Source organism: Chiloscyllium punctatum, chromosome 12 (genome assembly GCF_047496795.1).
Source record: "Chiloscyllium punctatum isolate Juve2018m chromosome 12, sChiPun1.3, whole genome shotgun sequence".
NCBI lineage: Eukaryota > Metazoa > Chordata > Chondrichthyes > Orectolobiformes > Hemiscylliidae > Chiloscyllium > Chiloscyllium punctatum.
Window position 1 is genome coordinate 695,091 of NC_092750.1, and position 26,154 is coordinate 721,244.

Consider the following 26,154-nt stretch of genomic DNA (forward strand, 5'->3'; position numbering starts at 1 on the left):
CCTCTGTCTCCTTTCAGCCAGCCAAATCCTAATCCAAACTTCTAATGCACCCTCAATACCATACCTCCGCAGTTTTTGCATTAGCCTGTCATGGGGTACCTTATCGAACGCCTTGCTAAAATCCATATACACCACATCTACTGCTTTACCCTCATCCACTTCCTTGGTCACCTTCTCAAAGAACTTCTCTTTAGGTCTTTGCAGACTAACCCGTAACTCTCAAGTGCCCTACTTGCAGTACCCCACTATTAACTGAACTCCAGGATGAGTATTTCCCATCAACCACCACCCTCTGTCTTCTTTCACTAAATCACCCTCAATCCCATGCCTTCATATTTTGTGCAATAGCCTACCATTTAGTGCTTCCCCTATCTCCTCTGACTCCATGCATAACTCCCCACTGAGGATTTGAAACCTGAATGCAGGCTGGAGGTAACTAGTTGTTGTCTGGAACAACCGCTTAACAGATGTTCTTAATAACTTAGGCAGCAATAAAACGGCTTCTTGATGCAAATAACATGACAAAATGGCTTCTAGGCTGCAAATTGACAATTCTGTTAAAGCTGCATAATTGACTCACCACAATCTGCTTCAATAGAGATTAGCAGACAATGCTCCCTTTACAGCATAGAAATAACTAGAGAAGATATTACTGGCCATCCTAACTGACCTGAGTGTTGGAAAACAAAGTTGGTTCTCAGGAAATATCATTGGATCAAATAACTATCAAATAAAGCGGTATTGTGTGTTGACTGGTAATTCTTCGAGGAGAAAGTGAGGACTGCAGATGCTGGAGATCAGAGCTGAAAATGTGTTGCTGGAAAAGCGCAGCAGGTCAGGCAGCAAAGGAACAGGAGAATCAACGTTTCGGGCATAAGCTCATTCCTGAAGAAGGGCTTATGCCCGAAACGTCAATTCTCCTGCTCCTTGGATGCTGCCTGACCTGCTGCACTTTTCCAGCAACACATTTTCAGCGTTGACTGGTAATTGTCTGAATGTACTATGTGATCATGGCTTGTACCTTGCTTTAAGTATAAAAATGTCTTTGTTTTAAGCTATGTGCACAGCTCCTCTGAAGAATACTGTAACGTATAATCTCTGTGTTTGCCCGACCATACGAAGAAATAAAGAGTGAGGTCTTAAAGGACCGGACTGATTGCAAGTGTTTATTGACCAATCGCTGAACCGAGACACCCCATTGGGGTCCAGATTTTCACCACTACTATCCTTGATTGGCCCTAATCTTTCTCTACTTATTCTTTTATTCCTGATATACCTATAGAAAGCATTAGGGTTTTCCTCAATCCTACTGCCAATGACTTCTCATGTCCCCTCCTGGCTCTTCTTAGCTCTCTCTTTAGATCTTTCCAGACTAACCTGTAACTCTCAAGTGCCCTAACTGAACCATCACATCTCATCCGAACATAAACCTTCTTCTTCCTCTTGACAAGAGATTCAACTTATTTAGTAAAACAAGGCTCCCTGATTCGACCACTTCCTTCCTGCCTGACAGGTACACACTTATCAAGGACACACAGTAGCTGTTCCTTGAATAAGCTCCACAGTTCAATTGTGCCCAACCCCTGCAGTTTCCTTCCCCATCCTATGCATCCTAAATATTGCCCGATCGCATCATAATTACCTTTACCCCAGCTATGACTCTTGCCCTGCATTATGTACCTACCCCTTTCCATCGCTAAAGTAAACATAACCGAATTGTTTAGATTAGATTAGATTCCCTACAGTGTGGAAACAAGCCCTTCAGCCCAACCTGGGAGAAGTAACCCACTCAGATCCATTTCCCTGACTAACACACCTAAGACTATGGGCAATTTAGCATGGAGAAAGTGAGGACTGCAGATGCTGGAGACCAGAGTTGAAAAATGTGGTGCTGGAAAAACACAGCAGGCCAGGCAGCATCTGAGGAGCAGGAGAATCGATGTTTCGGGCATAAGCCCTTCTTCAGGAATGAGGCTGGTGTGCCAAGTGGGCTGAGATAAAGGGTAGGGGGGAGGGGCGCTGGGAATATGATAGGTGGAAGGAGGTGAGGATGAGGGTGATAGACCGGAGACGGGGTGGGGTCAGAGAGGTTGGGAAGAAGATTGCAGGTCAAGAGGGCAGTGCTGAATCCGGGGGTTGGGACTGAGATAAGGTGGGAAGGAATGAGCATGGCCAACTCACCTGACCTGCACATTTTTGGACTGTGGGAGGAAACTGGAGCACCCGGAGGCTGGAAGTGAACCTGGGATTCTGGTGCTGTGAGGCAACAGTGCTAACCACTGAGCCACTGTGCTGCCCCAGTGGTCACTATGACCAAAGTGCTCAACTACCTCCAAATCTAACACCTGGCTAGGTTCATTACTCAGTACCAAATAGATAGAATATAGAACAATACAGCGCAGAACAGGCCCTTCGGCCCTCAATGTAGCGCCGACCTGTGAACTAATCTAAGCTCATCCCCCTACACTATACCTTCATCATCCATGTGCTTATCCAAGAATTGTTTAAGTCTCCCTAATGTGGCTGAATTAACTACATTGGCAGGCAGGGCATTCCACGCCCTTACCACTCTCGGAGTAAAGAACCTGCCGCTGACATCTGTCTAAAATCTATCACCCCTCAATTTGTAGTTATACCCCCTCATACAAGCTGACGTCATCATCCTAGGAAAAAGACTTTCACTGTCTACCATATCTAATCATCTTGTATGCCTACATCAAATCCCCACTTAGCCTTCATCTTTCCCATGAGAACAGACGCTAGCCTCTCAGCATTCCCTCATAAGACCTTCCCTCCAGATCAGGCAACAGCCTGGTAAATCTCCTCTGCAAAGGTTGGGGTGGTGGAGGGGAGAGATGGAGTAGTGGAGGTTCCAGACAGAGTACATCCAATCCATGAATGAGTTTAAACAATGATAAGTAGTTTGGGATCCAACATGAATCAGTTCTATAAGGACAGGAGGCTGTGCTGGGATGGGAGTGAGCGGTGGAGTTGCAGTGGTTAGGGGATGCGAGGAAGGGGGATACAGGGCTGCCCATGGAGGAGGCCAAGGCTCCCAGTGACTCCGGTATGGCGGGGCACAGGTCCGCAAACTTGCTGTCCGGCTGGGAGCGCCAATGTCTGGAGGAGGATGAGAGGCCAAGACCCAGAGACAGAGAGAGGTGACCAGGTGGGAGGAGGTGGTGGGCAGAGATGTGCATAAGGAGGATGAGGAGAGACCTCACCCACCACTGCCCCCCCCACCCCACCCACTCCCCGGGGCAGGTTGCTTCCTGGCAAACCTCCGCTGCCTTGAAGTCAGACCCACATGGGGAAAGGCTTCAGGAGTAAACCTCGAGGAAAAGTCCACAGCTGTGGCCCCGAAAGTAGTTCATTGTTACCTACAAGCTCATTCTGGCAGCTCCTATGAAGGCGCTGGTACCAAATTGTAACGACTTTGCTGTCCCTTTGGATTAGCCAGTGTCATGGGTGGGGGAGGTGGAGATGTACTTCATGGGCAACAGCTTGTTCCCTACACAACACCGTCTTGGCTTGCACCCTACCACCACTGCACCTGGAGAGGACACTCCAGTTTTGCCCACAGCATCAACATAACATGGTTGGGGGGGGGGGGGGGGGGAGAGAGAAAATGGTAGCAGCATATACCGGTTTTAAGTCATCGCTGCCTCATGCTGGGCAGTCCACAGCCAGTAAAGTGCTGTCCCACCACAATCCTGATTGGGTGCATAAGGGTTAGGAATTATCTGAACAGCAGATTGCAAACAACACACCAAGCAACAAAAGAAAACAACAAAACAGACCAGCTCTAAAACTGGGAAGTTGGAACGTCTGGACAATGATATAATTTGGATGCGAGCATAAGAGGTACAGTTAGTAGGTTTGCAGATGACACCAAAATTGGAGGTGTAGTGGACAGCAAAGAGGGTTACCTCAGATTACAACAGGATCTGAACCAGATGGGCCAATGGGCCAAAAAGTGGCAGATGGAGTTTAAGTCAGATAAATGCGAAGTGCTGTATTTTGGGAAAGCAAATCTTAGCAGGACTTATACACTTAATAGTAAGGTCCTAGGGAGTGTTGCTGAACCTTGGAGTGCAGGTTCATAGCTCCTTGAAAGTGATGTCGCAGGTAGATAGGAAAGTGAAGACGACGTTTGGTATGCTTTCCTTTATTGGTCAGAGGATTGAGTACAGGAGTTGGGAGGTCATATTGCGGCTATACAGTACATTGGTTAGGCCACTGTTGGAATATTGTGTGCAATTCTGGTCTCGTTCCTATCGGAAAGATGTTGTGAAACTTGAAAGGGTTCAGAAAAGATTTACAAGGATGTTGCCAGGGTTGAAGGATTTGAGCTATAGGGAGAGGCTGAACAGGCTGGGGCTGTTTTCCCTGGAGTGCCGGAGGCTGAGGAGTGACCTTATTATGAGGGGTATGGATAGGATAAATAGACAAAGTCTTTTCCCTGGGGTCGGGGAGTCCAGAACTAGACGGCATAGGTTTAGGGTGAGAGGGGAAAGTTATAAGAGAGACCTAAGGGGTAACTTTTTCATGCATAGGGTGGTACGTGTATGGAATGAGCTGCCAGGGGATGTGGTGGAGGCTGGTACAATTTCAACATTTAAAAGGCATTTGGATGGGTGTAAGAATAGAAAGGGTTTGGAGGGATATGGGCCAGATGCTGGCAGGTGGGACTAGATTGGATTGGGATATCTGGTCAGCATGGACGGGTTGGACCGAAGGGTCTGTTCCCATGCTGTACGTCTCTATGACTCTATAACCAGCCTCTCAGAAAACCTCCAGGACATCAGCAACTCGAGGAAATCAACTGTCATAAATAACGAGCTCAACGTGGCCCTCCAGGAAACAAGGCTAGCAGAGGCAGGCTCACTGACAAAGGACTACACATTTTACTGGCTGGGGAAGGACTCTGATGAGCCCAGAGAGCACAGAGTCAGCTTCGCAGTAAAGAACAGCCTGATGCTCACATTAGGACCAGGCATCAATGGTTCAGCGTGACCTGTGACCTCAACACCACCACAGGCCCAGTCACCCTTGACATCGTGTATGCCCCAACACTGTCCTCTACGCCAGACACAAAGGATGAGTTCTACAACAATCTTGCTCCCCTCATTAGCAGCATCCCTCAGAAGGAGCAACTTGCTTTTCTGGGTGACTTCAACGCCAGAGTGGGTACAGACCACGACTCATGGCCCTCCTGCCTTTGGCACTTTGGTGTGGGCAAAATGAATGAGAAAGGATGGCAACTGCTCAGGCTGTGCACTGACCATGATTTGTGCATCACTAACTCTTACTTCCAGACAAAGCCTCAGTACAAGGTTCCCTGGAGATACCTGCACCCTAAGCATTGGCACCAACTCAATCTGATCCTAGTTAGGCACGCCACCATCAAACACGTTCTTGCATGCTCTTACCATAGTGTGAACTGTGACACAGACTACTCCTTAGTGTGTGCAAGATCAGGCTACAACCTAAGATTCCATCGCACTAAGGGAACCCTCGCATCAATGTCAGCAAGATGTCCCAGCCAGACCTTATGCAACAGTTCTCAGAGGCTTTTGAGAAAGAACTCCACGCCTCGTGACATGGAGACTCTGCCACAGAGAAATGGGAAACCTTGCAGGATACCTTACACCACATGTCCTTGGCTATCTTTGGGAAGACCTGCAAGAACGCAACTGGTTTGAGGCTAAGGTCACCAAGATGACCCCCATCGTTGAAGCCAAGCATGTCACCCTAGCTGACTACAAGCGGTCAGCTAGTGGGAAAAGCCTGCAGATTCTCAGGGCTGCCAGGCGTTGAGCTAACGAGTACTGGACATAGCTAAGTGAGGAAATTCAGTCGGCTGCTTTAATGGGGAACGTATGAAGGCATCAAGAAGCTAATAGGACCAGCTCAGAGCAAGACAGCACCCACACCCCCAACAAATCCTGTACTGGGGAAGTAATCACAGACAAAGGCCAGCAGATGGAGAGCTGGGTTGAACACTACTCTGATCTCTCCTCCAGAGAGCAGACTGTGTCCACTTCAGCGCTTGATGCTATCATGTGACTTGCCGATCATGTAGTAGCTAGATACAGAGCCATCAGAAGAAGAGCTCAGCAAGGCCATTGACAGCCCAGCCTCAGTTAAGGCCCTGGGTAGCGATGGGATTACTCCTGATCTGAGCGAGTGCTGCAAGACTAGCTTACTGCTCATTGCATGAAGTCCTCTGCTAGTGCTGGCAAGGAGGAGCTATACCATAGGCCATGAGGGATGCCAAGATCATTGCCCTCTACAAGAACAAGGCCGAGAGAAGCGAATGCCACTACAGAGGCATCCCCCTCTTCAACACTGTTGGCAAAGCCTTTGCTCAGGTCATCTTGATTCGCCTGCAGAAACTGACAGAACATGTATACCCAGCGTCACCGTGCAGCTTCCGAGTTAAAAGGTCAACAGTAGATGTGATCTTTTCCCTTCACCAACCGCAGGAGAAATACAGGGGCATTTTCTGTTGTCTGCATGTCGCTTTCATTCACCTCACCAAGGTGTTCAACCTGGTCAGCAGAAACGGCCTTTTCAAGGTTCTCCTGAAGACCAGGTGCTCACTGAAATGCTGAGCATGATCGAACCCTTACACAGTAACATAAAGAGGACAGTGCAGTTCTACGGCAGGTCTTCTAAGCCCTTTGACATCCGCAGTGGCGTCCTTGCTCCCACACTCTGGGACTTTTTTTTGCTGTGCTCCTCAAACATGCCTTTGGCACTGCAATGGAGGAGATTTACCTGCGCACTCGATCAGACGCAGGCTCTTCAACCTGACCCGCCTCAGAGCCAAGACAAAAGTACATGCGGAACTCATCAGGGCCATGCTGTTTGCTGATGACGCTGCAGTTGCAACACACACCCAGCAGGACCTCCAGTTACTGATAGATCGCCTCTCCCACGCTTGCAAGGAGGTTGGGCTGACTATCAGTCTAAAGACGATGAGTGTCCTGGGACAGGACACAGAGGCACTGCCGGTCACCACCATTGATAACTACAAACTCAGTGTCGTCCTTCATTTTACGTACCTTGGCTCTACCAATACTGACAACTTCTCCTTGGACACAGAGATCAACAAGAGGATCGGAAAAGCAGCCTCAACTCTTGCTCACCTCACGACTTGAGTATGGACAATACCCAAGCTGGCAGTGAAGACAAAAATGTCAGAGTACAACTCATGTATGTCAGACAGGAGACAAGACTGAACACCTTTTGCTTGAGGAGTATCGGCCGTACTCTGCTAAGACAGAGCGTTGGCCGTCCCAGCATGGACACTCTGCTCAGATAGTGGAGACTGCACTGGCTGGGCCATGTCCACCGCATGGAGGACAGCCACAGCCCAAAGGACATCCTGTATAGAGAGCTCGCATTTGGGAAGAGACGCACTGGGTGTCCCCAGCTGCGCTACAAGGATGTCTGCTTGAGGGACATGAAGGCGCTTGATATCGTTACAGACTCCTGAGAAAGGCTTGCAGCTGACCGCACAAGATGGAGAAGTACCTTTAACCACACAAGGGAAAAGAAGCTGCAGCAGACAAGCAGGCATGCAGGAAGGAGCAGGGCAGCAGCTCTAGCAAATCAACGACCACATACAGATGTGACATCTGTAACTGGGACTGTCACTCCACCATTGGTCACTTTAGTCACAAGTGACATTACTTCAGGGAAGCAGAAAGCTAGAACAACAAGGATGCAACCCATGGTCAGCCATGGGGGTCTCAAACCAAATTCACAGAGCAGCACAGTGGCTCAGTGGTTCGCACTGCTGCCTCACAGCACCAGGGTCCCAGGTTCGATTCCAGACTCAGGAGACTGTGTGGAGTTTGCACATTCTCCCTGTGTCTACGTGGGCTTCCTCCGGGTGCTCCAGTTTCCTCCCACAATCCGAAGATGTGCCGGTCAGGTAACTTGGCTATGCTAAATTGCCCAGTGTTAGGTGCATTAGTCAGAGGGAAACGGGGTCTAGGTGAGTTACTCTTCAGAGGATCGGTGTGGACTTGTGGAGCTGAAGGGCCTGTTTCCACACTGTAAGGAATCTAATCAATGTGGTCTTGCCCTTTGTTGGCTTGTCTACATGCTGTGTCAGGAAACCTTCCTGCAAACATTGGGCAAAAACTGACCCATCTAAAATACTCGAATTATAGTGTTTCCAGTCAATATTTGGAAAGTTAAAGCCCCCATAACAACTACCCTGTTACTCTCATTCATATCCAGAATTATCTTTGCTATCCTTTCCTCTACATCGCTGGAACTACTCGGAGGCCTATCGAAAATTCCCAGCAAGTTGTCCTCTCCTTTCCTATTTTTAACCTCTGCCCATACTACCTCAGTAGATGAGTCCTCAAACGTCTTTTCTGCTACTGTAATACTGTCCTTGACTAACAATAGCACACCTCCCCCTCTTTTACCATCTTGTCTGTCCTTACTGATACATCTAAATCTCAGAACCTGCAACAACAATTCTTGTGCCTGCTCTATCCATGTCTCCAAAATGGCCACAACATCGAAATCCCAGGTACCAACCCATGCTGCAAGTTCCTCCACCTTATTCCAAACGCTCCTGGCATTGAAGTAGGCACACCTTCCTGCTTGCCAGTGAACTCTTGCAATCTTGAAACCATATTTCTGACCTCACTATCCTCAACTTCAATTTAGGTTCCCATCCCCCTGTTGAATTAGTTTAAACCCACCTGAACATCATTGGCAAATTGCACCCCACCCAAGGATGCTGGTACTTCTCTGGTTCAGGTGCAGATCATCCTGTTTATAAAGATCCCACCTACACTGGAATGAGCCCCAATTATCCAGGTATCCTAATCCCTCCCTCCTGCACCATCCCTGTAGCCATGTGTTAACTTCTCTCTCTCTATTCCTCGCCTCGTTAGCATGCGGCATGGGCAACAAGCCAGAGATAACAACTCTGTTTGTTCTACCCTAGCTCCCTGAAATTCTGCCTTAAATCCCCATCCCTTTTCCTACCTGTGTTGTTAGTACCTATGTGCACCACGATCTGCTCCCCTTCCCCCTCAAGGATCCCAAAAACATGATCCGAGGCATCACGAACCCTGACACCTGGGAGGTGACACACCAACTGTGAGTCTCTCTCATTCCCACAGAACCTCCTATCTGTCCCCCTAACTATTGGAATTCTCAATGGCTAATGCCCTGCTCCTTTTCCCTTCTTCCCTTCTGAGCAACAGGGACAGACTCTGTGCCAAAGACCTGTGCCCCATCGCTTACCCCGAGTAAGTCGTCCCCCAACAGTATCCAAAACAGTATATTTGTTATTGAAGGGAATGACCGCAGGGGATCCCTGTACTGTCTGCCAGCTCCATTTCCGTCCCCTGACTGTAACCCATCTACCTTTTTCTTGTTCCTGAGTATCAGTGAAGATCCCATGGTGATATTCAAAGCTCACATATGGATTGCTACTGACCTCCAAGCTAAAATTTCACTCTCAACCAACAACTGAAAGAGAAAGAATAACTATTGTTTATTTTGTTAGAATCTTACTGTTATTCTCATCAATGGAAGGAGCGCATTGGGGGGAAATCAAATCCCACTACTCCATGAACTGTAACAAATGTACAAATGTCTCATCCAATCACCAATAATCCAATTATCCAATAAGAACAGCTTCTTCCCTGCTTTCTCAGACTTATGAATTAATCTCTAATATTAGAGTTGCATTTCTCTGTTGCTGTAATACAACTAAGAACAAAAAAAAAACTTACAGCCCAGGAACAGGCCCTTTGGCCCTCCAAGACTGAGCTGATCCAAATCCACTGTCTAAATCTATCACCCAATTCCTAACCATCTGTATCCCCCTGCTCCCCACCTACCCATGCATCTGTCCAGACGCATCTTAAATGAATCTACCGTGCCTGCCTCTACTCCCTCTGCTGGTAATATGTTCCCGGCATCTACCACCCTCTGAGTGAAGTATTTTCCGCGTGTATCCCCCTTAAACTTTTCACTTCTCACCTTGAATGCATGACCTCTCATTCTTTTTCGATTACCTACAGTGTGGAAACAGGCCCTTCGGCCCAACAAGTCCACACTGACCCTCCGAAGAGCAACCCACCCAGATCTATTCCCCTACAGTTACCCCTGCACCTAACACTACGGGCAATTTAGCATGGCCAATTCACCTAACCTGCACATCTTTGGACTGTGGGAGGAAACCGGAGCACCCGGAGGAAACCCATGCCGACATGGGGAGAACGTGCAAACTCCACACAGACAGTTACCTGAGGCGGGAATTGAACCCGGATCCCTGGTGCTGTGAGGCAGCAGTGCTAACCACTGAGCCACCATGCCGCCCACTTGTCATTGAATCCCTCACTCTGGGAAAAAGCTTCTCTATCCACCCTGTCTGTACCCTTCATGATTTTGTAGATCTCAATCAGTTCTCCCCTCAATCTCCTTTTTTCTAATGAAAGCAACTCTAACCTACTCAACCTTTCTTCATAGCGAACACCTTCCATACCAGGCAACATCTTCATAAACCTTCTCCACACCCTTTCCAAAGCGTCCACATCCTTTTGGTAATGTGGCGACCAGAACTGTACACCATATTCTAAATGTCATGGAATCAAAGTCTTGTACAATTTTAACATGCCCTGCCAGCTCTTATACTCAATACCCGTCTGATGAAGGCAAGCATACTATATGCCTTCTTGTTCACTCTATCCAACTGTGCAGAAACCTTCAGGGTACAACGGACCTGCACTCCCAGATATCTCTGCCCATCAACTTTTCCCAAGGCTCTTCCATTTACAGCATAGTTCGCTCTAGAATTAGATCTTCCAAAATGCATCACCTCACATTTGCATGGATTGAATTGCATCTGCCACTTTTCCACCCAATTCTCCAATCTATCTATCTATATTCTACTGTATTGTTCGACAGTCCCCTATGCTTTCTGCTACTCCACCAATCTTCGTGTCATCTGCAAACTTGCTGATCATACCAACAGTGCCCTCTTACAAACAACAGTGGCCCCAGCACTGACCCCTGTGGAACACCACTGGTCACCTTTCTCCATTTCAAGAAACTCCCTTCAACTACTACTCTGTCTCCTGGTGCTCAACCAGTTCTTTATCCACCTAGCTAGAACACCCTGCACACCATGTGACTTCACTTTCTCCATTAGTTTACCATGGGAACCTTATCAAACACCTTACTAAAGTCCATATATATGACATCAACAGCCCTTCCTTCATCTAACAGCGTGGTAACTTCCTCAAAGAACTCTATTACGTTGGTAAGGCACGATCGCCCTGCACAAAACCATATTGCCTATTACTGATAAGTCCATTCTTTTCCAAATATAAATAGATTTTATCCCTCAGTACTTTCTCCAGCAACGATTCCACCAGTGGTGTCAGGCTCACTGGTCTGTAGTTACCTGGAATATCCCTACTACCCTTCTTGTACAGGGGGATAACATTAGCAACTCTAGTCCTCTGGCACCTCACCTGTGTTCAAGGATACCACAAAGATATCTGCCAGGGCCCCAGGTATTTCCTCTCTCACCTCCCTCAGCAACCTGGGATAGATCCCATTTGGTCCTGGGGATTTGTCCACCTTAATAACCTTTAGCCTACCCAACACATCCTCCCTCCTTATGTCAACTTGATGCAGAGTAAACAAACTTTTATCTCTAATCTCAACACTCATCATGTGCCTCTCCTCAGTGAACACGGAAGCAAAGTGATCATTGAGAATCTCATCCATTTTCTCAGGTTCGACACACAGCCTTCCTTCCTTACCTTTTAGTGGACCAACCCTTTCTCTGGTTATCCTCTCGCTTCTTATATATGAATAAAAGGCCTACCCATAATGCCTCACACTGCTCAATCCCTCCATAGTGTCCTCCTTTAGCACAACCATGATGTCATCCCTGACCAGCAATGCAACTCTTCCCCCCTCTTTTACTTCTCTCCCTGTCCTGTCTGAAGTGTCTATATCCTGGAACATTTAGTTGCCAATCATGCCTTTCCTTCAACCAAGTCTCTGTGATTGCAATAACATCATATTCCCAGGCATCAATCCAAGCTTTAAGTTCGTCTGCCTTACCCACTATATCTCCTTACATTAAAGCATATGCACTTCAGACCACCAGTTTCTTTGCGTTCATCTGCTCTCTGCCTACTCTTCTCCTTGATAATGCTAACTTCATGATCCTGTTCCTTACAGTCTCTAGTTTCCACCTCACTGTCTACTAGTCTTGTCTTCTGGTCCCCAGTCCCCTGCCACATTAGTTTAAACCCTCCCCAACAGCAGTAGCAAAAACTCCCCCAAGGACATTAGTTCCAGCCCGGTTCAGATGTAGACCATCCAATTTGTAATAGTCCCACCTTCCCCAGAACCGGTCCCAATGTCCCACAAAACTGAATCCCTCCCTCCTACACCATTCCTCAAGCCATGGTTCATCCAGCCAATTCTTTCATTTCTACGCTGGCTAGCACATGGCACTGGTAGTAATCCCGAGATCACTATCCTTGAGGTCCTCCTCTTTAACTTCTCTCCTAGCTCCCTGAATTCTGCTTTCAGGACGTCATCTCGTTTTTTTTTACTTATATCATTGGTGCCTATATGCACCACAACAACTGGCTATTCACCCTCCCCTTTTAAAGCACTGTGCAGCCGATCGGTGACATCCCTGACCCGAGCACCTGGGAGGCAACATACCATCCGGGAGTCTCATTTTTGGCCACTAAACGACCTATCTACTCCCTTCACAAAAGAATCCTCTGTGACTATGGCCCTATGAGTCTTTTTCCCGCCTTTCTGAACAGCAGTGCCCGGCATAGTGCCATGACCCCGGTAACTGCTGCCCTCCCCTGGTGAGCCATCTCCCCCGGTGAGCCATCTCCCCCAACAGTATCCAAACTGGTATACCTGTTTTGGAGGGAGATGACTGCAGGGGACACCTGCACAGCCCTCCTACTCTCTCTCTCTCGTTTGGTCACCCATTCACTGTTTCCCTCAGCAATTCTAATCTGCAACGTGACCAATTCACTAAACGTGCAACCACGTTTTGCATAATATTTTGCATTCTGTTCTATCACCCTGATGTACTTATGCAAGGTATAATTTGTCTGGCTAGCATGTAAAACAATACATTTCATAGAGTCATAGAGATCTACAGCGTTCGGTCCAATCCGTCCATGCCGACTAGATATCCCAACCTAATCAGTCCCACCTGCCAGCACCTGGTCCATATCCCTCCAAATCCTTCCTATTCATATACCCATCCAAATGCCTCTTAAATGTTGCAATTGTACCACCCTCCACCACATCCTCTGGCAGCTCATTCCAAACACGTACCACTCTCTGAGTGAAAACGTTGCCCCTTAGGTCTCTTTTATATCTTTCTCCTCTCACCCTGAACCTATGCCCTCTAGTTCTGGACTCCCCCACCCCAGGGAAAACACTTTGCCTATTTACCCTATCCATACCCCTCATAATTTTGTAAACCTCTATAAGGTCACCCCTCAGCCTCTGACGCTCCAGAGAAAACAGCACCAGCCTGTTCAGCCTCTCCCTGTAGCTCAAATCCTCCAACCCTGGCAACATCCTTGTAAATCTTTTCTGAACCATTTCACGTTTCACAACATTTTTCCAATAGGAAGGAGACCAGAATTGCATGCAATATTCCAATAGTGGCCGAACCAATATCCTGTACAGCAGCAACATGACCTCCCAACTCCTGTACTCAATACTCTGACCAATAAAGGAAAGCATACCAAACGCCATCTTCACTATCCTATCTACATGCGACTCCACTTTCAAGGAGCTATGAACCTGCACTCCAAGGTCTCTTTGTTCAGCAATACTCCCTAGGACCTTACCATTAAGTGTATAAGTCCTGCTAAGATTTGCTTTCCCAAAGTGCAGCACCTCGCATTTATCTGAATTAAACTCCATCTGCCACTTCTCAGCCCTTTGGCCCATCTGGTCAAGATCTTGTTGTAACCTGAAGTAATCCTCTTCGCTGTCCACTACACCTCCAATTTTGGTGTCATCTGCAAACTTACTAACTGTACCCCTTATGCTCGCATCCAAATCATTTATGTAAATGACAAAAAATAGAAGACCCAGCACCGATCCTTGTGGCACTCCCCTGGTCACAGGCCTCCAGTCTGAAAAAACAACCCTCCGCCACCACCCTCTGTCTTCTACCTTTGAGCCAGTTCTGTATCCAAATGGCTAGTTCTCCCTGTATTCCAGGAGATCTAACCTTGTTAATCAGACTCCCATGGGGAACCTTGTCGAACGCCTTACTGAAGTCCATATAAATCACATCTACTGCTCTGCCCTCAACAATCTTCTTTGTTACTTCTTCAAAAAACTCAATCAAGTTTGTGAGACATGATTTCCCACGCACAAAGCCATGTTGACTATCCCTAATCAGTTCTTGCCTTTCCAAATACATGTACATCCTGTCCCTCAGGATTCCTCCAACAACTTGCCCACCACTGACGTTAGGCTCACTAGTATATAGTTCCCTGGCTTGTCTTTACCGCCCTTCTTAAACAGTGGCAACACGTTTGCCAACCTCCAGTCTTCCGGCACCTCACCTGTGACTATTGATGATACAAATATCTCAGCAAGAGACCCAGCAGTCACTTCCCTAGCTTCCCACAGGGTTCTAGGGTACACCTGATCAGGCTCTGGGAAATTATCAACTTTTACCCGTTTCACTGTATCTTGGTACATGTGACAATAATAAACCTAATCAATTAGTCTCATTATTACTGTTAACTAGGACAGACATTTTCAAGTTTCTGAAAAATAATGCACTTAATAAAGACAAAATGTATTCTTACAGTAGGTTACAAACTCAAACAATATCCCCCTTTTACTCAAATATCTCCATACTGAGCCATAGGCAGAACAACGTGGTATAGCTCCACAGGCTATATAGTTCTACATTATTGTTTGGGGGGAAAACCCGCAAGGAAGGAACACACAGCCCTTCCCCCTGCCCAAGGTGCAGGGAAAAGAATAGGTTGAATTATTTAATTTTGTGCAACACGATCACTGTCTGTGCAGAGTTTTGGAAGATCTTTAGCCCAGATTTTAGATTCAGCTGGGAAACAGTTAGGAAATTTGGTATTTGAAACTCTCAGAATTCACAAATACTTCACTGAACAGAGAAAGAAAGTGAGAACTAGACTGATTGAGGGAGAGACCTCCTTTCCTGGTAAATCTCCCCAGCAACTGCTGCATCTACCTGTTCACCGAAAAAAAACCATACAGCACCTCCGCCAAGAGGCTGTTACTCAATAATAGCACAGATTTTTCAGGTTTCTTCAATTCAAAATTCCAACATTTTAAAACAGGTTAGCAAGGGACTCAGTGGTGAACACTGCTGCCTCAGTGCCAGGGACCTGGGTTCGATTCCACCCTCGGATGATGTGAAGTCTGGACATGCTCCATGTATCTACATGGGTTTCCTCCCACAGTCCAAAGAACTGGGATAGATAGGTCGACCATGGTAAATTGCCCAGAGTGTCCAGGGATGTGCAGGTTATGTGAATTAGCCATAGTTAATGCAGAGATATGGTAGGGATTGATCTGGGTGGAATGCTGTGCAGAGAATCAGCATAGACTCAATGAGCCGAATGTCTTGATTTCACGATGGAGAGAATCTATGATTTGGTTAGGTGAGGTGATGGCCTCGTGGGACCCGGGCCTGAATCCTGCCAATGTAGATGGTGGAATTTGAATTCAAAAAATTCAAACTCAAGAGTATAATGATGACCATGAAACTTTTTGCTGAATGTCAGGAAAACGCATCTGGTTCTCTAATCTCCCATCCTTATCTGGTCTGGCCTACAAGATACTCCAGACCCACAGCAACATAGCTGAACAGAATTGAAGTGAATTGAATTTTTTAACACATGTACTGAGGCACAGTGAAAAGCTTTGTCGTGTGAACAATACAGGCAGATCACATAATTAAGTCGCATAGATAAGTAAATAATAGGTAAACAGCAGCAAAAACAAAAACACAGGTAAAGGCAAATGTTAAGAGTTTGAGTCCATGCTGACATTTAAATCACCCTCTTGGGGCAGCACAGTGGACCCTCACAGCACCAGGGTCCCAGGTTCGATTCCAGCCTCGGGTAACTGTCTGTGTGGAGTTTGCATGTTCTCCCTGTGTTTACGTGGGTTTCCTCCGGGTGCTCCGGTTTCCTCCCAGAGTCAGGTGAATTGGCTGTGCTAAATTGCTATAGTGTGAGATACCTCACATCATCGCTGATGCCACATGCTCAGTGACCTCCACCACCCCTACTGCCATGATCACCACCACTTCCGCCCCCACCAGTGCCACTCACCTGCATTCTGCTGACACGGCCCCCACAGACCCCACTGTCACAATCCCCACACCCCAGAACCCAGAGGGCAACATTACCCCTGGTCATGCCTCCACCCCCATTCCCCCCACCATCACACCCACTCCAGGTACTGGCTTCGACCCCACTCCCAGCTCCACACCCACACCAGATCCCAGCTCCCGGCCCTGCCGGGTTTTCACCATCCCCCCAGACCTCCCACTCACTGAGGACGAACGATCAGTCCTCAGCAAAGGACTCACCTTCATCCCCCTCCGTCCACACATCAATGAATTTAATACACGCCGTGATGTCGAACAATTCTTCCACCGCCTCCGCCTCCGAGCTTACTTTCACAATCAGGACTCCCGCCCACCTTCCAAGGACCCCTTCGCCCACCTCCAACACACTGCATCCACCTGGACACCCCGCGCTGGCCTATTACCTGCCCTCGACCTCTTCATTTCCAACTGCCGCCGGGACATTAACCGCCTCAACCTGTCGACCCCCCCTCCCCCACTCCAACCTCTCACCCTCACAACGCGCAGCCCTCCAATCCCTCTGCTCCAATCCCAACCTCACCATCAAGCCAGCGGATAAAGGGGGCGCAGTGGTAGTCTGGCGTGCTGACCTCTACACCGCTGAAGCCAAACGCCAACTCGAGGACACCCCTTCCTACTGCTTCCTCGACCATGACCCCACCCCCCATCACCAAACCATCATCTCCCAGACCATACAGAACCTCATCACCTCAGGAGATCTCCCACCCACAGCTTCCAACCTCATAGTCCGGGAACCCCGCACTGCCCGGTTCTACCTCCTTCCCAAGATCCACAAGCCTGACCACCCTGGCCGACCCATTGTCTCAGCATGCTCCTGCCCACTGAACTCATCTCTACCTACCTTGACACTGTCCTATCCCCCCTAGTCCAAGAACTCCCCACATACGTTCGAGACACCACCCATGCCCTCCACTTCCTCCAAGACTTCCGTTTCCCCGGCCACCAACGCCTTATCTTCACCATGGATATCCAATCCCTCTACACCTCCATTCGCCATGACCAGGACCTCCAAGCCCTCCGTTTTTTCCTCTCCAGACGTCCCCAACAGTACCCTTCCACCGACACTCTCATTCGTTTGGCCGAACTGGTCCTCACCCTTAACAATTTCTCCTTTGAATCCTCCCACTTCCTCCAGACCAAAGGCGTAGCCATGGGCACATGTATGGGCCCCAGCTGACCTTCCGTAATTACACTGGCACCGCTCCCCACCTCTTCCTCCGCTACATTGATGACTGCATTGGTGCCACCTCGTGCTCCCGCGAGGAGGTTGAGCAATTCATCAACTTCACCAACACATTCCACCCTGACCTTAAATTTACCTGGACCGTCTCTGACACCTCCCTCCCCTTCCTGGACCTCCCCATCTCCATTAATGACGACCGACTTAACACTGACATTTTTTACAAACCGACCGACTCCCACAGCTACCTGGATTACACCTCTTCCCACCCTACCTCTTGCAAAAATGCCATCCCGTATTCCCAATTCCTCTGCCTCTGCCGTATCTGCTCCCACGAGGACCAGTTCCACCACAGAACACACCAGATGGCCTCCTTCTTTAGAGACCGCAATTTCCCTTCCCACGTGGTTAAAGATGCCCTCCAACGCATCTCGTCCACATCCCGCACCTCCGCCCTCAGACCCCACCCCTCCAACCGTAACAAGGACAGAATGCCCCTGGTGCTCACCTTCCAACCCTACAAACCTTCGCATAAACCAAATCATCCACCGACATTTCCGCCACCTCCAAAAAGATCCCACCACCAGGGATATATTTCCCTCCCCACCCCTTTCCGCCTTCCGCAAAGACCATTCCCTCCGTGACTACCAGGTCAGGTCCACACCCCCCGACGAACCACCCTCCCGTTCTGGCACTTTCCCCTGCCACCGCAAGAACTGTAAAACCTGCGCCCACACCTCCTCCCTCACCTCTATCCAAGGCCCTAAAGGAGCCTTCCACATCCATCAAAGTTTCACCTGCACATCCACCAATATCATTTATTGTATCTGTTGCTTCCGATGCAGTCTCCTCTACATTGGGGAGACTGGGCGCCTCCTAGCAGAGTGCTTTAGGGAACATGTCCGAGACACCCGCACCAATCAACCACACCGCCCCGTGGCCCAACATTTCAACTCCCCCTCCCACTCTGCCGCGGACATGGAGGTCCTGGGCCTCCTTCACCGCCGCTCCCTCACCACCAGACACCTGGAGGAAGAACGCCTCATCTTCCGCCTCGGAACATTTCAACCCCAGGGCATCAATGTGGACTTCAACAGCTTCCTCATTTCCCCTTCCCCCACCTCATCCTAGTTTCAAACTTCCAGCTCAGCACTGTCTCCTTGGCTTGTCCGGACTTGTCCGACCTGCCTATCTTCTTTTCCACCTATCCACTCCACCCTCTCCTCCTTGACCTATCACCTTCATCTCCTCCCCCACTCACCCATTGTACTCTATGCTACTCTCTCCCCACCCCCACCCTCCTCTAGCTTATCTCTCCATGCTTCAGGCTCACTGCCTTTACTCCTGATGAAGGGCTTTTGCCCGAAACGTCGATTTCGCTGCTTGTTGGATGCTGCCTGAACTGCTGTGCTCTTCCAGCACCACTAATCCAGTATAGTGTGAGATACGTCAGCCAGAGGGAAATGGGTCTGGATTGATTACTCTTTGGAGGGTCAGTGTGGATTTGTTGGGCTGAAGGGCCTGTTTCCACACTGTAGGCAATCTAAATTAGGGATGGGCAATAAATGCTGGCCTATATAGCAATGCCTACATCCCAAGGATGAATTTTAAAATGTGCAAAAAGCTTTCTCTTAAAAGTTTTAGCTTTTATTTTCCAAAACATCAGTTGACTTTTATAAACAGCTGAGGTGACAGTGTCAACCCTTAACATAAAGACCATATTAAACAGAGTGTGACATCAAGGAGCCCGAGCAAAGCAAGAATCATTTGGAATCAGGGGCCAACCTTCCACTGGTTGGAGCCACACCTGATAGTCGTGGTTGTTGGAGGTCAGTCATTTCAGCTCCAGGACATCTCTGCAGGAGTACCTCAGGGTTCCCATCTTCAGCTGCTTCATCAATGACCTTCCCTCCATCATAATGTTAGACAAGGGGATGTCTACCGATGACTACATGATGTTCAGCATCATTCAAAACTCCTCAGATACTGAAGCAGCCCATTTTCAAATGCAACAAAACCTGAACAATTTTCAGGCTTGGTGTGACAAGTGGCAAGTGACATTTATTCCATACAAATGCCAGGCAAAATCCATTGCCAATAACAGACAATTTAACCACCTCCCCTTGACATTCAATGACATTACCATCACTGAATGCCTCACTACCAACATCCTTAGGTTTACCATTGACCAGAAAGTCAACTCACCATATAAATACAGTGACTACAACAGTGGATCAGAGGCTAGGAATACTGCATTGAGTAACTCACCTCCTGACTCCCCAGAACCTGTTTACCATCTACAAGGCATAGGTCAGGAATGTAAAGAAATACTGCCCAATGGTCTGGATGGGTGCACCTCCACAAGTATCCATGCCCTTCATCACTGATACTCAATAGCAGCAGTGTGTATTATCTACAAAATGCACCACAAATATTCACCAGAAATTCCTTCCTTAGGGCACTGTGCATCTACCTTTAGCACATGACTGCAGTAATTCAAGATAATGGCTCACCACCATCTTCTCAAGGGCAACTAGGGACAGGCAATAAATATTCCATGTCTTTGTAACAATGTCTGAAAACTGGCTGCCACAGTCACTTGTATGACTCTACACTATGGAAGTACATAATTAGCTGTGACTGCATAAAGTCTGTAGTGATGGTACCAGCTGCAGAAGAAACAACTGTCGTACAAAAAGAGCTCAACTAAATTGGCAGATTGTACAGATGACCCAGAAACTATTCCTTAAGACCCTGTGACCTTTTCTTCCAAAAATAAGCTTGTCAGTGTTGTTGATGCAAACGAACATCAGCTTGGAATAATTCCTAGGAGATTTTGTTTACTCTTTCCAAAATACATGGCTACACAGAGCTGGGCAAAAGTACCCAACGTTCAGGAGTCTGAAGCTGTGATTTGCCTGGACTAGTGTGGAGTCACCTGTAATGACTGGGATTGGAACACAAACAGAAATTATTTATTTGTGGTTCTAAAATACATGGATTCTTTAGCCATCATCACAGAGGCTGGGAGGGAGGTTTACTCTCAGTCGAGCATCATTCCAGATTCACCAATGACTAATCTACCCTCTTTATTTTTAGCTACTTAATCATGACATTGAATAACTAATCTATTGGGCAATAGTAGCACTATAGAGACTCGCACACAGAGACCAGTCACAGAGAATTTCAACTACCATTAGGACAAACAAATTCTCTTGCTCATATTTTTAAAATAATCAGTCATCATTCTGCAGGTAGTGAAGTGTTTGAAATTCAGAATTCTCATAACAGGAGGCCTAAATATTGTAGAAAATGTTTCTTTTTATATAGAGACAAGGTCAGGTCACACACTGGAAATTTTGGGGAAGTCACTCACCTCCTGATTTCTCAGAGTCAGCCCACAATCTAGAGACAAAAAGTCAGAAGGTGATAAAATACCCTTGATTTTAGCAGACAATTGCATCTCCAACTGCTCACAACCAACGCCATCAGGACAATCACCTTAAACACTCAGACCCGCCAACCCCTTCTGCTTAGTTCCAGAAAAGAGGTTGGTAAATATTATTTAATTTTCCCATTAATTACTCTCCTATTTAACAAACTGATGCTATGCTCAGTGACTCTGCCTCTAAATATATGTAGGTGAAAACTTCACCTCTGCCATTAAACTGTGAGAAAGAACTAGCACCTAGGCATGTGACCTTACATCACTTCCTGATGCTGTTGTAAACTCTCTTTATTTAAAGACTTGCATTAACCCTTTCCCCTACCTTCACCATCAGTGAGGTCACTGCAGTGTGTACTCTGTCTCAAACAGGTGTTGTTTCCAGTAAGGAAAGGAAATGACACTCAGAGACTCTCCCAGAAACACAGCAAAATTGATTTGATTTTTATGATCTTTATGACCAGAATGGGATTTGATACAATTGTTCGAAATAGCATCAACTTATCCATCAAGCTGGATCGCTCTATGAGATTGAATATGTTAATGATAAGACATACCGGCAGGAGAAGAAAAGGAAGCAAATCCTACTCCTCAGATCTGAGTGCATCTCACATGCTCAAAGATCTGGTACTTGAGAATCAGTCTGTTCAATCACATGGAAACTCATGGTAGCATCTCGAGTTAAAAGATTGACCTCATCCTCAAATCAAAGGACAACAGACAAAAGCATCTACAAGATGCATTGCAGAAATTTACCAAAGATCCTCAGACAGCACCGTCAAAACCCATGACCACTTCCGTCTCAGAGTGTAAGAGCAGCAATTATGTGGAACACCACCCTCTGCAAGTTCACAACCAAGCCATTCACCATCCTAACTTGGAAACATGCCACCGTTCCTTCACTGTCAATGGGTCAAATTCTTGAAATTCCCTCCCCAAGGGCATTATGGATCAATCTAGAGCTTGTTGACTGCAGCAGTTCAAGAAGGCAGCTCACCACCAACTTTTCAAAGGGGGGGCAACTAGGGGCATGCATAAATGCCGGCCCAGCCAGTGACGCCCTCTTCCTATGAAGGAATATTAAGACCGTTGTAATGCACTTCAGCCAATAATCTTTTCACTACCTGTGAATGTCCACAATTAGGATTTTCAATTTATTTTTGACAAATTCCATTGAGATTTTCAATACCTCATGGTTTGTCAACAGTTTCAGTCATGTTTCACTTTTGAGAATTTGTTGGGGCACAATCAGAAACTGCAGATGTGTCTGATGGCAGAACAGTCTTTGCATCTCAAAGGAATTTGTGTAAAAAGGGAACTGCAAAAGTCATACTTCAATAGCAGCTTTCCCAACCTCAGGAAATTGCAGAACACTGTACAGTCAATGAAGTGACAAATACTGACCCTCCGATAGTGCAGCACTCCCTCAGCACTGACCTTCTGACAGTGCAGCACTCCCTCAGCACTGACCCTCCGACAGTGCAGCACTCCCTCAGCACTGACCCTCCGACAGTGCAGCACTCCCTCAGCACTGACCCTCCGATAGTGCAGCACTCCCTCAGCACTGACCCTCCGACAGTGCAGCACTCCCTCAGCACTGACCCTCCGACAGTGCAGCACTCCCTCAGCACTGACCCTCCGACAGTGCAGCACTCCCTCAGCACTGACCCTCCGACAGTGCAGCACTCCCTCAGCACTGACCCTCCGACAGTGCAGCACTCCCTCAGCACTGACCCTCCGACAGTGCAGCACTCCCTCAGCACTGACCCTCCGACAGTGCAGCACTCCCTCAGCACTGACCCTCCGACAGTGCAGCACTCCCTCAGCACTGACCCTCCGACAGTGCAGCACTCCCTCAGCACTGACCCTCTCAACTGACTCCGTGATTAGTGTTGACCCACTGACCACACACGGCAGAGTCCATTTGATGTTAGTTGCAATTGTTGAGTGGGAAATATTAAGGTGTTATGTAAATGCAACTCTTTCTTCTTCCTTTTCAGTACTTGAGGCCATTTCTGAAAATGAAACTGGTCACAGTAGTCAACTTTGTGCTCATAACTAATAACTGCCAGCAACTCCCTTTTGAAAAGCTAAATTTAGCTCCACTAGGATCATAGCATAAAGACCAAAATATATCTCCACTTTACAAACATTCCCAATTCTCTACTTTTGTTCTTGTTCCTCAGATTAGAAAACCTTGGATAAACTGTGGTCACTGCCAATATGCTAACTGACAAATTTAGAAATAGCTCAACCATTTTCAAAAGACATAAGTAGAATTTTTATTCGACTGTCCCATCACCCTACAATCAGTGACGAAGCGGACTTAGTTATTATCTCATACTCACAGAGTTCTCCAGCACAGCTATTTCTCCTGCAGTCAGCAAACGCTGGATATATCATTGGAGCTCATGTCCCAGTCAACAGAACAGGCTGGATTATTCCCAGATTCAACATGAAACCTCCCTCGGCTATTCCCGATTTTAAACTTAGCCTACTGGTCGCTGTGAGAGCATGCAGGTCACTGAAATTCTTTTTTAGAGAGCTGGGAGAGACACCATCTTATCCCACCAGGTGGGGCCATGTGATAAAAATGTACACAAACAGTCCAGCTCATTTATTTATCAATTTTAAATAAGGAATTGACGAGGAGGTTAAACTGTTTCAAAGGTTAACCATAGGGATAACAACTGCAGATTAATACTTAACCTGAAAATAAAGGAACACCATATAGTTAGTTGTAACACTAAGTTTCATTGCTCCCAATATTCTAGCTATCCACGTGCAAAGAAATAAATGCATTTTGCATGAAAATAGCTCAAGGCTTGTAAAAGTTTCTTATTTTAAAAACTTATTTAAATCTTTGGGTATATTCATCATACAATAAGTGGGCAGTCAATCAATCACAAAGACAACTCTCAACTCGTGACTGTACACAAAGGATTGTCTGAATTACTGGATAATCGAAGGCCATTCTGTGAAAGATTCTGTGATAATACAACTGAAACTGTCCACACCAATCTCATTGTCTAATACACTTCACGTGCTTCTTTCAAAATACCATCCAAGATCTAATTGAGGTACTGTCTCAACTTCAATGTAGAACATCAAAGAAATAAACTTTTTAAAACATATTCTAACATTCTGGCTCACTGAGTTTCTGTCTCCAATCATCAGTTTACAAAACATTGGAAAACCAACTCTCATTATTTATCTTTTCAAAATAACAATTTTACAAACTTCAACATCTGTTCATAACAATTTGCATTCACAGAAGTCTCTAAATGTGTCAAGAACAGTCCATGCTGATAATTAAGTAGGCATGAATAACGATAATTAAAAACCTGGACAGTGGGAAGGACAAGTGCAGGAGAAAAGCAGAGTTTGTTGGGAGAACCCATGCTGATGTTAGTGACGAGATAAGGAAATACAGTACATAAAAGAGCCCATCAGATAAAGAGAGAGCTTGGAGTGCAGAGTCTGATACTGGAGAGGTTGGGGTGGAGTGACATTTAAACACAACAATTAATGTTCAAAATAGGGATCTAGTAGTGCGTGTACAACAAGATGAGGTGGAATATTCTAACCATACCAAATGCTGCTCAGCATCACTAAACTTGTGCTACACTAGCTCCGATTTAATATTATTATTGTTGTGGAATTTGCAAACGTCCAAAGCTTCCCTTCCCACCAAAGGAAGTCAGAGGCCTTTAAAGTTCAGAATCAGGCCAAGGAATCAAAAAGTGTTTGGAGAGAAAGTGAATTAAACACAGGAGAAATCGTCATAATCAGCAATCGAAACTGGAAGAGTTTAATCCCAAGAGGTTTTTCCATCACTTTCCACATATTTAGTACTTGTAACATCTGAGCGATTAATTAAAGAATGGATGGTCATGTTGATAAAGCAGGTCAGTGGCCTAGGGAGAAGGTAAAACCACCAAAAGTAGACAAGAAGATTGGTAGCTAATAAGTCTATTCTTAAATTTCTTTCTATTAGGTAAATTTTGTCAAATAAAGAGGTATGGAAGGACTGCTTGGTTAAGAATCTGCCAGTTTACAGGTTTGCCTTTGCTCATTATTTATTTTTGCAAAATACTCCAATTCATCAGCTCCGTTCGCTTACAATGAAGGAGCTCCTGTTCCTAGTGAAAACAACAGCTCAATTTATGGTTTTATCTCAATGAAATAAATAAATCAAATCTTAGCCTACTAATTACTTAGAGTCATAGAGATGTACAGCATGGAAACAGACCCTTTGGTCCAACCCGTCCATGCCGACAAGATATCCCAACCCAATCTAGTCTCACCTGCCAGCACCCGGCCCATATCCCTCCAAACCCTTCCTATTCATATACCCATCCAAATGCCTTTTAAATGCTGCAATTGTACCACCCTCCACCACATCCTCTGGCAGAGCACGTACCATCCTCTGTGTGAAAAATTTGCCCCTTAGGTCTCTTTTATATCTTCCCCCTCTCACCCTAAACCTATGCCCTCTAGTTCTGGACTCCCCCACCCCAGAGAAAAGACTTTGCCTATTTATCCTATCCATGCCCCTCATAATTTTGTAAACTTCTAAGGTCACCCCTCAGCCCCTGATGCTCCAAGGAAAACAGCTCCAGCCTGTTCAGCCTCTCCCTGGGCTTTTGAAATATAATGGAAAAATCCACTAATGTTTTAAATACAAAAACTTTACAATTAACTATCAAATTTAGATAATATATATTGTAGAAGGATGTAAAGGAATGAAAGGGTTAATACTGGGGAGTGTTTTCCAGCGCTATGTTAATGTCATAGAGAAGAAACAGCTTCAGATCCAAGAGGATGTTGCCAAGACTCAAGGGTCGAGGGTCTCAAGGAGAGGTTGGACAAATTGGATTTTTCCCTTTGCAGCATAGGAGATTGAGGGGGAGACCTTATAGAGGTGTATAAGATCACGAGATGCATGGATAGGATGAATGCACTCAGTCTTTTTCTCAGGGTTGGTGAATCGAGGACTACAGAGCATCAGCTTAAGGTTAGAGGGAAAAGAATAATAGGAAACCTGAGGGGCAATGTTTTTTACACTGAGGGTGG

General features: G+C 46.6%; 1 protein-coding gene across 5 annotated transcripts in view; it reads right to left on the minus strand.

The window, feature by feature from the left end:
- Nucleotides 1–26,154, minus strand: part of LOC140483535 (6-phosphofructo-2-kinase/fructose-2,6-bisphosphatase 4) — a 181,090-nt gene that overhangs the window by 108,806 nt on the left and 46,130 nt on the right. Inside the window, exon 1 of one of the 5 annotated variants that reach the window (XM_072581709.1) lies at nt 23,427–23,545. The exons of the other annotated variants lie outside the window; for them this stretch is intronic. The gene's annotated coding sequence lies outside the window, so the exon portion shown is untranslated. Of the gene's footprint in view, nt 1–23,426; nt 23,546–26,154 lie in introns of those variants that run through there. 5 annotated transcript variants of the gene reach the window in all.